Raw genomic sequence first — 14,018 nt, 5'->3', positions numbered from 1 at the left:
TCGTGGTTGTCGAGTTCTTGGGGGGTAACGCTATAGGAGGGAGGGCAGGAAGGAAAGCGTGAAAAAGGGAGGATATCTCCATACAGATGCGACCTCCACAGACCATTTGTCAGAAATGGTAAATATAGCCTAAAACAAGGCAGTAAGCTCAAGGATAAATAGATGGACGACGATTCTTCTTCTTCTTACTGGATACATGTACTGACTTTGGTGGGGAAAATATGTAATTTTCACTTTAGCAAAATTAACTCTGGCGTTTTATACTTCAATTTCTTATGCATCAAAATGACAGGGACATTTAAATGATTGTAGGCGCAGTAGGAAAAAATATTACGTATTTTTATGATTATTTATTATCATGAATAACAAAGCTTAAATTGAAGCCTATCATTAGAAAAATAAATAAATACACATAAAATAAATACATTTTTTAGTCTGTATTTATTTTATGCGTTTTATTGTGTTTTGCCCTCACAAAAAAAGAAGCGGTCATGTTGAGAAACAAAAAATAAATGAATTAATAAAACAAAAATCGACCATCCTTCTTTAATCCATTTCTCCATCCAGCCTTACCTTTGTGGTAGGCTGGAGACGATGCTGGGAAATAAAAGAGGCAAACACCCCCTGGTCACATTCACTCATCTTTTCACCTGCTATGTCATCTGCTGCTATGGATAAAAACTGGAGAGGCCAGCATCAAGTGTGGCATATGTTTGATAAAACGAGGGAGATGGGCTGGAGGAAGACATGGCTGTGAGATGGATGCAAATAGGAGCCAGTTTATTCCTCACAGCAGAGATAATATCAACTTTCTGAAGAAACTGATAATGTCAGCATTTAGGAAAGAGAAGAAAATTTGGGGAAACAAAGACTGAGATGGAGGGTAGCGGGTGCCTAGACAAGAAGAGCGTAAGAACCCTGGGGGTAATAATGGGGGAGTGGGTTATGGACATTGTTCCATTAGGAGTGGAAAAAGGTTGGAAGGAAGAGAGCAGATTGGTTGCCACTCTGTGTTTATAATAACAACCCTGCTGACTACAACAGAAAAGCACTTAAAAACATCTTTATCAAAGCAATAGGGAGTTATATATAGAGTATAAGCACAGTCAACTAAAAGTTATGTCCATGGGTAGGAGTCTGCTGCTATCCAATCCATTTATGAAACTGTCATACTGTAACCAAACACCACACAGACATGTTATCTTTTTTTTACCCTGCAGACAGTGCTACTGCCAGATTACTCAATTCATCAGTTACTTTTTCATCAGTTACTCCCCCAGTTACTTGTGTGTGTGTGTGTGTGAATTTTAGAATGTACTTAGGCATAGATATGTGATTGGGTGAGTGAGACTTGTAGAAAGCACTTTTGTAGAAAGCCTCAACTGAGGCCATATACTTACAGGCCATTTCCGTACTTTCCTGTTTACAGGATGTTGGATGTTGCAAATTTGATGAAGATAATCTGAAGAGCAGCTTGTGTACATACTCCAGCACCATCTGACAGTAAATCAATCACTTACAATAATTCAACAGAATTAATGTAAGTTAATGGTTTACGCTGTGGTGGTGCTGCTGGTGCTAAAGAGATGCATTAGGCTGAGGAAAAAGTCTGGAATGTTGGGGGTAAAACACATTAAAACACATAGAAGTAGCGCTGTTGAAACACATAGAAATGTGTGTTTGTCTGACGACCCATCATGGCAGAACCAAAGAGCCTGGACATTGGTGGTGGGACGATTGAGGCTTAAATGGAGCTCTGAGTGACTTGGATGAGGTTTCACTAATGAGAGTCTAAGCACAGATTTAAACCACGCAGAGTGATGGCTGATTGACTCAAAGAAGGTGGGCAATAAGATGATTATTCAATCCAAACATAAAAAAAGTATGAAAGCTATGCTTCATGCAGAATTTTCTTTATGTTTTTATCCTTGACAGTTTAAACCACAATAAATAGCAACAGCATATATGTTGCTATGGTTGTCTGCCTCTTATAACCCCAGTGATTTTCCTGTGATTTGAAATCTCGTGTGATCTTGTGAATTTCGTGAGTGCAGGCAACTAACCGCTCTTCCTAGATTGTATCATGTCATCTGAACAAGAACAAATTAAGTTTTTGAATTTCATGCAGATCCAACATTATTTAATTGCATTCACCATAGAAACATGAAATTATTTTGTTCAAATGACAAGTTAGACTTTTGTAAATGTAACGGTGTGTTCACACCGAACGCGATAGAGGCGGCCAGAGCGTCAGGTTTACATGTAAAGTCAATGGAAAGGCGCGATGACCCGCGATTGCGGCTCCCGCGAAAATTCGGAAGCAGATTTGCGTCGCGAAAACGCCTGAAACGCGCGTCAGTGTAGCGCGTTTCAGGCGTTTGACTCGCGAAAAAAAACCACGCGTGTGAGTTTTTGTGTTGCATTTTGTGCATACGCGCGTTACGCGTCTACCGCTCGAGTTGGAAAAATCTGAACTCCAGCGTCAAATCGCGCCGCGACAACCAATCAGGAGCCTGGTGACGTGGCTGTTACCTAGGTCAAAGGGGCAGATCCAGCCAAAGCCCTTCATGCTTCAATGGAAGGAAGGCTAATCGACGCCGTAGCAAACAACCCGGAGCCGTTCGACACCAGCTGCTTTCTGTACCGAGACAGGAATATAAAGGACCGAGCTTGGAGGAAGATGTGTAAAGAGATCGGGCAACCTGGTAAGTTCATTCATTTCTCTTAAGTTTTCTCTAAAGTTTTCGCTGACCCGAGGAAGCCGCACAAAAGCTAGCAAGCCACCGCTATTTTCCCACTGAGTACAAATACCGTTCTGCTTTTATGCATGTTGTCATATAGGAATATATTTTGTTTATTAATAAACAGCACACAGTGGTCCCGCTGTTCATCCGTCACTGCTTCGCTTTTTCGCTGATTTTCTTTTTCTTTTCTTTTTTTTGCACTGTACAGCATTGCATTCTGCAGCCTGATTGACAAATCTCCTTCGTGTCGTGTCTCCTGCGCTTGCCAAATTTATCATGTTTGGTTTAATAACCATCACGTCCAATAGAAAAAAACAGCACAAAAATACCCATAACTATGAGCCTCATTCGGACACCTGCACCGCGAGGGAAAAAGGTGCACGAAAGTGGCAGGCAGATGAAGACAAACCGCGGCATAATAATACTTTTACGTTTTGCAATCTACAAAGGTTTGCACTTTGAGAATCAACTTGTGAGAACTGTGACCAATGTTCATGTGTGTGGGAAAAACAGTGTATAAAGTGCGTGACCAGGGGCTAGTTATTCTGAGAACCCCTGCTGCAATAAATGAGGGACCACTGTCTACTCTATGATTATTATATTCAACCTGTTAACATTTAATACTGTATTGATAGAGCCAACTGATTCTGCAGCAGAGCATCCCCTGTTGCTTCTCCTGGCTCCCCAGTCCCTGAGCTCCTGCACCCACAGATATGTACAGCAAGCACTGATACCTTTTTAGTCGGTGGGATTGCCTTGTGATCACCTTTACTAAATATCTACAACCAATCTGATTATATCCTGTTTTTGTTTTTTTTCAATGTTGAAATTAAAATCTAGTAGCAGCCTTCTCATTTCTTTGTGTTTTGTGCTGTTTTACAGGCCCACAGGGGAGGACGGCTCCGAGGCAGATGAGGGACGGGTCCCAGGACGGTCCATCGGCGCTGGAGCTGGCCATCCTGGTGTCCCTGAAGAGTCCACACCAGTCTCCAATGGAGCATTTCCTCCTCAGCCTTGTTCCTGCTCTGGAGAGCAGCTGGTCCTTTTTATTCCTGTCTCTCTGTAAATACTTATATTTTATATTTATGTTTAATGTTTTTCTGTTTGAGAATTTTAATATTATTTCAAATAAATTTTTATAATGACTAATGTCTCAGCTCTACTACACAGCAAATGTTGGCACACGACTTGACACATGTAGAATTTATTTCATATTATACTAATGACAAAATATACTAATACAGTGGGATGCAAAAGTTTGGGCAACCTTGTTAATAGACATTATTTTCCTGTATAAATTGTTGGTTGTTACAATAAAAAATGTCAGTTAAATACATCATACAGGAGACACACACAGTGATATTTGAGAAGTGAAAAGAAGTTTACTGGATTTACAAAAAGTGTGCAATAATTGTTTAAACAAAATCAAGCAGGCGCATAAATTTGGGCACCACAAAAAAAGAAATGGAATAAATATTTAGTGTATATCAATGTGTGTGTCTCCTATATGATATATGGGGTGCCTTTGTCTGGACGTGCTTCCCATCCAGAGCTCCACAGCAGAGAGGAAAGTTCCAGCGCTCCTGGAATCCCTCTGTGATGGACCGCCAGTCTCCAGGTGAAGGCACAGCCATGAAGTCGTCCACTAGACAGTCCCAGATGGCCGTCGCTACCTGGGGGGTGATCTGGCTCACCGTGGACACACCGACTCTGTAACTGAACGCTTGGTCGTGAAGGAGTCCCCGGTGACAAGGAACCTGGACAAAATTGTTCAAAATTAGTATTATGTGTACTGCAGTTACAAAATGACAACATTATTCAAATTCCAAAACACTTTTGTGATGTCAGATTTAAATCACAAAACTTAAATCTTACATAAAACATTTTGTAATTATAAGGATAATTACAAATTGTATATTAGATAATATCTAAAACAGTTGTGTTTTGTTTTAACTTTAACATATCATAATTTGATTGGTAGCAACTTTTGCCACTACAGTGTGCCAATCACTCATAATTCCTAAACATGTCAATCAGGTAGGAATGAAGTAAGACAATAATAGAAATAAAGGAGTTGTATGTTGACATGTAGCCCTTTCCTTGCTTAAATCATTAATATTCTTGAAAAATTAATCTGTGATAAGACATAGCTTATCAAGATAGAATATGCTAGATAGAACCACATAACTAAAGATGAACCAAACTGTTCAGTTTTATCTAACTCTGTTTTAATAAAGGCTGGTGACCCCTGTTATAGAGTCTGACAGCTGCAGGGATTATATACAAATATTCAACTATCCCAGAATTAAACCAGGTCTAAATAAAAAGGAGTGAGTATCACTACAAAGGTTAACTCAGTGGTCCTAATGCTACAGTTTGATATCAGCAAACACCGAGCGCATACATTGATGTGACACCACAGGCATGCTATCATTGCAAACACTGATAACAGCATAAATCGAATTAAATCGGGACTTGATGAGACCTGACTATCACTAGAAATATTATAAACAGTCGTCTCCGTACCACAGTTTGCTATCAGTAAACACCGAGAGCATTCACTGTTAGCATAGCACATCCATGTTAGCAGTGTATAAATGGATGGTTTAGCATATTAGCACAGGTATCAATAAAGGACTACCGTATTAAATACTTTTACTAACCTCAGGCAGATGGACAGGCGCTCTGCAGGTGGGATTGAGCGCCTGTAATTGGTGTCTAGGCGGGCGATGCTGGGACCGACGAGGGAAAGCAGGTCCTCAAACTGGCCGATGGTGATATCGCTGGAATCGGCGGTCATCCAGGCGCAGCTCCTGGAGCAAATGGTGAAACTCACCAGCTCACGCCTCTGGAGAACCTGATGGACCCAGGTACGGCGAGGACGTCTTTTACGCCGCTGCTCTGCTCTCCTCAGTACATAGAGAAGGGAGACTCTCTCTTCAAGCGCTAGCTCGACAGCTGCCATCTTGCAAAGACACCGGTCTGGCACAACTTCCTCCCACATTCCTCCCACATTTCCGGTTCACGCGCGTAAAAATATCATATTTTGACGCGCTATGGATTTTTCTTGGACACGCTTTGAGACGCGAATGTGCACGCGTCAAATTAGGGGCGTTTGGGGCGTTTTGTTCGCGTACATCGCGTTCGGTGTGAACACACCGTTAGGCTATGTCCACACTAATGCATTTTCGTTTGAAAACGCATCTTTTGCTCTGTGTGGCCTTTCATACACACTGAGACGGCGTTTTCGCTCAAGGAAAACGCAGCATTTTGAAAACACTCGAAAATGCTTACATTTGAAAACGCTGCTTTCGTGTCGCAGTGTGGACAGCGAAAACTGAGACTTTTTGAAAACGATGACACATTTTAGTCATGTGATGCAGTGAAGTGACCAATTAAACTAAGATAGCGGAGGGCATTATACAGCAGTTGTTTTGTTTGCTCCCAATTTTGACAGCCCTATTAAAGATTAATATCAGTTTGTACATGCTTCAGATAGCTTTTCTTCAAATTCTTTAACTCTCACTCGCTTTGCCAACTTTGTACTTTTGTGTTACTCGCAGCAACAACTCCACCTCATTGTTAATCCATTTAAAAAACTCAGTGCTTTTCCTCAACATTTTGCCGCAATGTTTTCAGCTGTTTCAGCTTCACTCTTAGAGATGCTAATTGTCATTGTTGCTGCTTCACACTTGCTTGCAAAGTGATCCAATGAAGACTGTAGGCCACCCTGATGAAGTAGATCACTACCCTATCCGCATGGCACAGAACCCCATGCAGTTGGTGGGGCCAAAGGAGAGAAGGGTTGAGGTTCTTTTGGGCTGAGTTATATGCTAAGGCCCAGCCACCAGGCACTGTCCTTTGAGGACTCTTCCTGGGCCTAGCTCCGAGCTGGTACACTGATAACATAATCTTGGGAAATATATATTGGAATTTTACAGAGGTTTTCTTGTTTAAGACTGGCCCTTTACCCATTTGCCTTGAAAAAACCTACCAGGGTCAAACTGCCTACGAAAACATATCTCCAGGGTCAATGCAGTCTTTCAAAGCACAATAAAGTGGTGATGCATAGAAAGGTGTAGTATAAAACTCACACAGATCTTCTTCGAAGTCCTTGTTAAACTATATTAGGAGATGTTAAGATGTTATGTTAAGAGATCCTTTGCATTTTGCAGCCTAAGCACTGAGTATTATCCACTGTATTAATTCTTAATCAGAAGTATAGATATTTTGCTACTGTACTTAAGGACAATTTTTAGGGGGGGGGGGGGGGGGGGGGGTAGATTATTTGAATACATTGTGCCTTCTGGATATCAAAACAGTTCAAACATGGAGGAAACAGTGACACATACATAATAATCCTGTTGATGTATCCACCACTGGTGCTCATTGTACATAAAAGTGTAAACAAGGCAGAAACATCATTTATGTATCATTTTTTCAGTATACTGTGGTGCAAATGTTCACAAGTTGTCCTCATGGTGTAGGAAGCACTAAGAGGAACAAGCATGAAGTGAGATTTTCTTTATATGAGAAGCAGCGAGAAATGTTAGTATCAATCTGCTATATAATAAGAGAGGAAATAAATGCTGCAACTGACAAAACTACAGCCCCAGCTTAATTCTATGAAGGAGGATTTGAGTGAATGCAAGAAGAAACGTATAAGTAGAACAAACTCTCTCAAACATGAAGGATCGCGAACATACGTTGGTGAAATCAAAACAGTTACTCATGAAAGAGAATAAAGAGTTGAGAGAAAAGGCTGAAAGTTTGAAAAGCCACAGCAGCAAATTCAATTTATGTGTGTTTAGACTACCAATAGATATTGAAAAAGAACAACCCAACGACTTCATGGTGTCTCTCTTTAATGAGTTGTTTAGGGACAAAAACGTAGAATTTCGTGGAATTTGCCCACAGAATTGGATCAGAAAACAAAATTTGGATATAGAGTAATGATAGTGAGGATCCAAAGATATGTAGTTAAAAAAACTATCTTGAAAATTGCTAAAGAAAATATGATGGTCAGAAGTTTTATCTGAAATACACCCTGAAAATCCGTTGGCAAAGTTTGAAGTGTTATATTATTTATGCAGGTTGTGGAAAAGCATGCACCAATAAGAAAATGTACTGGTTTGACAGGGAAGGAGCATATGGTAAAAAATTAACAGCCATCAAATCTGGTTATGAATTGGCAGGTATATATTAAATTAAGGATTTTTTTTACTGGGTTAAATAGAAAGAAAAAGAAATTATTTTATGAAAATAAGATTAAAGATGCAAAATATGATTAAAAGAATATGGAATATATTAAAGGATTTAATTGTCAAAAACATCAAAGATATGCCTTTCTTTATAGAGACAGGAGGTCAGTTTTTATCTAAGCCAAATGATATTGCAAATCATTTCAATGAATATTTTCTAATTAAGTTAAATAATCTAAAAAAAAATAATATGCCTAGAACAGACACGCAGGTATTATATCTAATTAAAAAGAAAATCCTAAAAGGAAAGAGAAACTTTAACCTAGTAAATATAAGTACAACAGACAATATGTTAAAAAGATGTAAAACAAACCTCTGTGTATTGACTGGATTGATATGACACTGCTTAAAGTACTGCTAATCTGACTGCTCTGGCCGTTTGTCATATCATAAATGTATGATAAGTTTTACTGAAAGAATGCCAAGCATGGAAAATTGCAGTAAGAAGTATTTTTTTCCCTCTGCGAGAAAATAGTAAATTACATTTTTGTGGGTCTAATAGTCATCCAATAAGTTTATTACCCGTTTTATTAAGGATTACTGAAAGAATTATGAGCAGATAAATGTTTTTTTCAGTGTGAATATTTAATTAGTGAATATCAGGATGCTTATAGAAAAGGGTATTCTTTAGCTACTGCCTTAACTCAAATGAGTAATGATTGGTTAAGGTGTACAGAAGAGAAGAAAGCAGTTGGAGCGGTAGTGCTGGCTTTTACAGCTGCTTTTGATATAATCAATCATGAAATACTATTGAAGAAATCAGAATGTTATGGATTTGTTACGGTGCTGTCCTTAATGGGCAGCACGGTGGTTAGCATATGGTGGTTAGCACTGTTGCTTCACAGCAAGAAGATCCTGAGTTCTATTCCACCATCAGCCGGGGTCTTTCTGTGTGGAGTTTGCATGTACTCCATGTGTTTGCGTGGGTTCTCTCCAGGACTCCAGTTTCCTCCCACAGTCCAAAGCCATGGAGCCATGGTTAGGTTAATTGGTAACTCTAAATTGTCCATAGGTGCAAATGGTTGTCTCTCCCTATGTGTATGGAAACATGGACCATATTCAGACATTAGTGTTGTAGATTGTGGAGTACCCCAAGAAAGTTATCTTGGACCACTCTTTTCTACTATTTTTTTCAAATGACATGCCATTTGTCCTCAATAAGGCAACTATGTCTATGTATGCAGGTGATTTAACCATATATATATATGACATTTAAAAAAGAGTTAAAGATAGATCCAATTAATAGTTAAATGGATAGTGGATAATGAATAGATTTTGAATGTATCTAAGACCAGTAGTATGAAAATTGGCTCTAACCATTCTATTAGTAAGAATCCAGTTTTGCAGGTTTCTATTAATGGTGCACCTGCTAACCAGGTCCGCGAGACCAGGATCCTGGGTGTAACTTTAGACAGTAAAGTGTCCTGGACAGAGCACATTAATAATTTTGTTGCTAAAATGAGAAAAAGTCTTTCAATAGTTAAATGCCATGTAAGGTCTTTGATTGTCTAATGTTGATTATTACCCGGTAGTATGGTCTGATAGTACAATGGAGCAGATTATGAAATTGCAAATGGCACAAAATAAAGCAGTACAAATGATCCTTTGTTGTGGATATAAAACGAATATTGTAAGAATGCATAAATATCTTAATTGGTTAATTGTTAAATATAGATTGCTTATTTTTTAAATTGTATTTATTAGAAATATTATTGTTACAAAGGCACCATCACTTTGTATAAAATATTGAATTTAAGTATCGACAGAAAGGAATACTGTACTAGACAGGCTACGGGAAAAATATTTTTAATGTCACGGTTCTGGGTCAGTATTGACCCAGCATTCTGAGTTCTGGTCTATTTTTGAATGAACGTTTTGTTTCTCTGGTGTTTTGTTGATGATGATTATTATTGTTTGAGTTCTATGTGTTATATTCGGTATGCCTGCTTATGAGTCTGCGTCTGTGTCTCTGTCTGTCGTGTGCTTCCTGGTTTATTTTGTAGGTCTGTGTCCTTTGTCAGTGCGTTCAGCTTTGTGCTCTCCCTGTCTCGTCAGTGTAATCAGCGTCAGCCGTGTCTCCCAGCTGTTTCCTCTTCGCTCCGTTCACCTCTTGTATTTAGTGTCTGTGTCTTCCCCTACTCGGTGTCGTGTCGTTAACGTCTGTTCATCCTCTTACCTTCTCCATGCTGTGTGTTTGTCATGTTCCAGTTCTCCAGCACCACTGTTTGTAAGTTTTTGTTCAGTTTTGTGAGTCATAGTTTGAGGAGTTTTTCCAGCAATAAAGCTGCGTTTTCAGTTTAAGTCCTGTCTCCAAGAGTCTTGCATATTGGGTCCACCACTCCTGCCTGCCTGCCACACAGCCAACCATGACATTTAATACCCAAAGCAATCAAAAGAACAGTTTTGTACAGGGCTATGGAAGAATGGAGTTCTTTACCAATACAGATAATACAAGAAACTTCTAAAACAATATTTATTTGGTCTGACTTTTGACTGGTGTTAAAAATGGTAATATGAATTTGAAAAATGGGCGTGTGTGCTGTAGTAATGACAGTACATTAGTCTTATGTTTTTTAAATGTTGTATTATCAGTGCTTATCCTGATAAGAGGCCTAATTTGTGTTATATGGAGGAGTTTTGTGTTGTGTATATGTTTAGTTACACTGTATATGTGTGTCTGTCTTATAATGCATTGTTAAAATGTAAAGAGTTGCAACGCCAGGAAGAAGGAAGAATAGCTGTTGCATTGCTGCAGTTATTGGGGATCTTAATAAACATAAACAGTTACATTAACACTAGCTTTATACTGTCTAGTTTTGGGAAATCGGCCATGATAGGCAGATGTTATTGAGCTGTTATGGCTAAATAAACAAATAAGTCTACTGGACCTCACAACAGAAATGATTATGATTTATTCTGAGTGATTGTTTTCCCCATGCTGCACTACCTCAGCCAGTCTTAGGATTTCACCACGTCTCAAATTCAACAAGTTGGCCTCATGGTGTAAGTTAGCATTACTGGTTGAAGCCCTGACTGCTGTATATTGTTCCGTTTGGATGTGCAGTCACATTTACAATGCAGGAAAAATCAAATAAAGCTAGTTTTGTTTCTTATTTATTTATTTTTTTTCATGCTTGCGTTGAAGCTGAAGAAATACATTAGAATTTATGTTGAATTAAAGTTTGTATTCCCTTGTATTAATATTTTATTATTATATTAATATGGCACAAGGTTCAGTTAGCTTTGCACAAAATAGCTGGAAGGAATGTCCCCCAAATAACCATTTTTATTTTTAAACAAAAAGTACATTTTGGAACATTTATTTTTTCACTTTTTCTTGTGTAAGGAAGTTGAATCAGTACTTCAGGTTTTACAAGAATACACGTACACGAGTATCTGTACATATACTTGAGAGAAGAATGAAAAATGTTGCATACAATATTGATTGGTAGCAAACATTTGTTTGCAGAGCTACAAAAAATAAAAAGCATTTGAAACTAAAGCTATTAAAGCAAGCAAACAGAATTGTAAAAGAAATTATTGTTTTTATTCTATGTGTCTCTCTCTTTCTGTCTGCAGTGAGAAGAAATGCTGCTATAAAGAGAGGCCTTTTGTTGCTAGGCAGCAGCGATATTGTACAAGAGTGCATCCCCACTGTCCTGGCTGTTGCTGGTGTTATGTACATCAAAGGTAGGGATCTGTGGAGGTACTAGACTAAACATTCTCAGATGTTGTTAAAGTATGCAGAGTAAATATTTTTAGGTCTTAAAAATGAAATTCATCCACTTTTTTTCACAGGACTGAAATAAACAATACAAGTAAACAAGCACTATAATCGATGCATGTTAATGTTCTGGCACAAAAGCAGGCAAGTAAAGTATATTGTACACTTACAATGAATTTGTTTTTGACAAAAGCTATACTTGCAGCTGCACTCAGCACACTTTCCCAAGAACAAAACTGCATCTACCATAGTTTTTTCTCGAAGGTTTTATTAGTACCACACTACCATATGACAGAGACACACACACACACACACACACACACACACACACACACACACACACACACACACACACACACACACACACACACACACACACAGGCTCCTTTACTCTCACTTTCACCTTTGAAACCAGTTAAAAATTGCTAAACAGGTAAGGTAGCTGTAAGTTCAAAAGTTATTTCTTTCCCTTGTGACAAAAGAACACACTGGAACTTTTCACCCTTGCAGGCAAACTGACAATCAGAATCTGGAAAAAGAAAAACATAACCCATAGATATTTAGCCTTGGGTGTTTATTTGTCAATAATAAATGTATTTCTTGAGCTGCTCCAGTGAAATTCCTCCCTAGATATGTGTAAATAACATTACAGAGGCATAAACTCCAATTTTTAATTCTCCTACCAGTGATTTTGCACATGGGTAGCTCACTAATGGATAACTGGGATTAATGTAGTGTTAACTTTTTCAAATTACCCTATAATGCAATGAAATGTATCAACCTGCTCAAAAAGAGAGAGAAATAGAGAAGACACCTACATGTATATTTATTATTAGTTTTGAACCACACAATTCTGGATGGATGAGCAAACCCAGCCTGCGTTTCATCTCCACTAAAAGACTGACCTTTCTTCAGGTAACCCAACACCTGATCCCCAGGACACAGTAAGTATACAATGTAAATTAAACCACGATACAATCTATATGTTTTAGTTTGTGTCACATTTATTTGCAAAGGTGAAAATTTGTAGAGTGACGAGACATTTTTCCCACTGAAAACACTACGTCCAGATGAACAGAATCAATGTTTTGGAACATAACTGGTAAATCTCTTTTAAACCATTCATTTTAAAACTATAATAAACAGATAAAATCCAACCCCAAACACCCAAGCTATTTTACCTTAAATGCTATTTTTAATAAACTCAGTGCATACTACAGAGACACTGGGATTTTATCAGTCTACTTATTCCCACTGAATTGATAGAACCTTCCTGTCTGCAGCCTAAAAAGATGGGGGAGACAGAGAAAAAAGGACCAGGGTTATTAATTGAAATACAGTTAGTTGTGTAAAAGAATAGGGATAAAAATACATTTTTGTATTAATTTAACATTTTATTTTTATTAGAATTATTTTTGTCTTAAATGTTGCAAAAAACTCCACATTTTTATCAGACTTATTGTAATTATCTCCAATTATTAAAGGCTGATCAAAATAAAATTGTCTTTGGTAAAAAATAAGTATGACTCTTCCAGATCTTTGCATTGCATGTATTTGAGTATACACAAATGCAGTGTCCATCTATTTTCAGCTGGATCCAGAAGAGGGCGCTGTGACTCCACGGTTCACACAGCAACGATCGGGACTAAAACTATTGCCGTATTATTATTGTTTTTTTCCCCTAAGCAAACCTACACGTACACATTTTCTTGAGGTTATTAATCTCCAGTAGCAGCATTTAAGCTATATTTAAAAATAGGGAAAAAAAAGACACTTTTTACTGAGGGTATAAAGTTGTAGTCGTCCTAAAGACATGCTTGTTAGATTAAATGGTGATTCTAAATTGGCCGTAGCTGTGGGTGTGAGCATGTGATGTTATCTGCCCTTCTGTGTCAGCCCTTGGAGCTACTGGTAACCTGTCCAGGGTGTACCCCGTCCTTCACACTGAAACAGTTGAGATAACCTTCAGTCTCCCTGTGACCCCAAGTTAGAAAAGCAGATAAGAAAATGGATGAATGGATACTTTCCATTTGACTTCATGAAAGGTTGGGCTTGAAGGTAAACACAACTAGATTCACATACTAACAGTAGATTATCTTCGCACAAATAGACCTGTGCTTCAGTGACACAGGGAAAAGTGGCTTCATTCCTTTTACCATGGTAATGAGGTTAGTTAATTAATTATCACAAGATTTTTTTTTTAATTCAATTACAATTTTTGTTTTATTTTTAAGGAACAAAGAACAAAGCATGGACCTTGAAACAAAGCAAAGGTAACAACTGTAGCAA

General features: G+C 38.2%; 1 long non-coding RNA gene across 1 annotated transcript; it reads right to left on the bottom strand.

Annotated features, from left to right (window-relative positions):
• Positions 1-3,932: 3,932 nt before the first annotated feature.
• Positions 3,933-5,582, bottom strand: LOC146374033 (uncharacterized). Its single transcript, XR_014802193.1, has 2 exons — positions 5,408-5,582; positions 3,933-4,501 (listed from the first exon to the last, which is right to left on the bottom strand). It is a non-coding gene; the product is annotated as an uncharacterized LOC146374033 (long non-coding RNA).
• Positions 5,583-14,018: the final 8,436 nt, after the last annotated feature.

This window comes from Perissodus microlepis, chromosome 14, assembly GCF_051167445.1.
Source record: "Perissodus microlepis isolate ML-2025 ecotype Zambia chromosome 14, ASM5116744v1, whole genome shotgun sequence".
Lineage (NCBI taxonomy): Eukaryota > Metazoa > Chordata > Actinopteri > Cichliformes > Cichlidae > Perissodus > Perissodus microlepis.
This window is presented reverse-complemented; position numbering and strand designations above follow the sequence as displayed.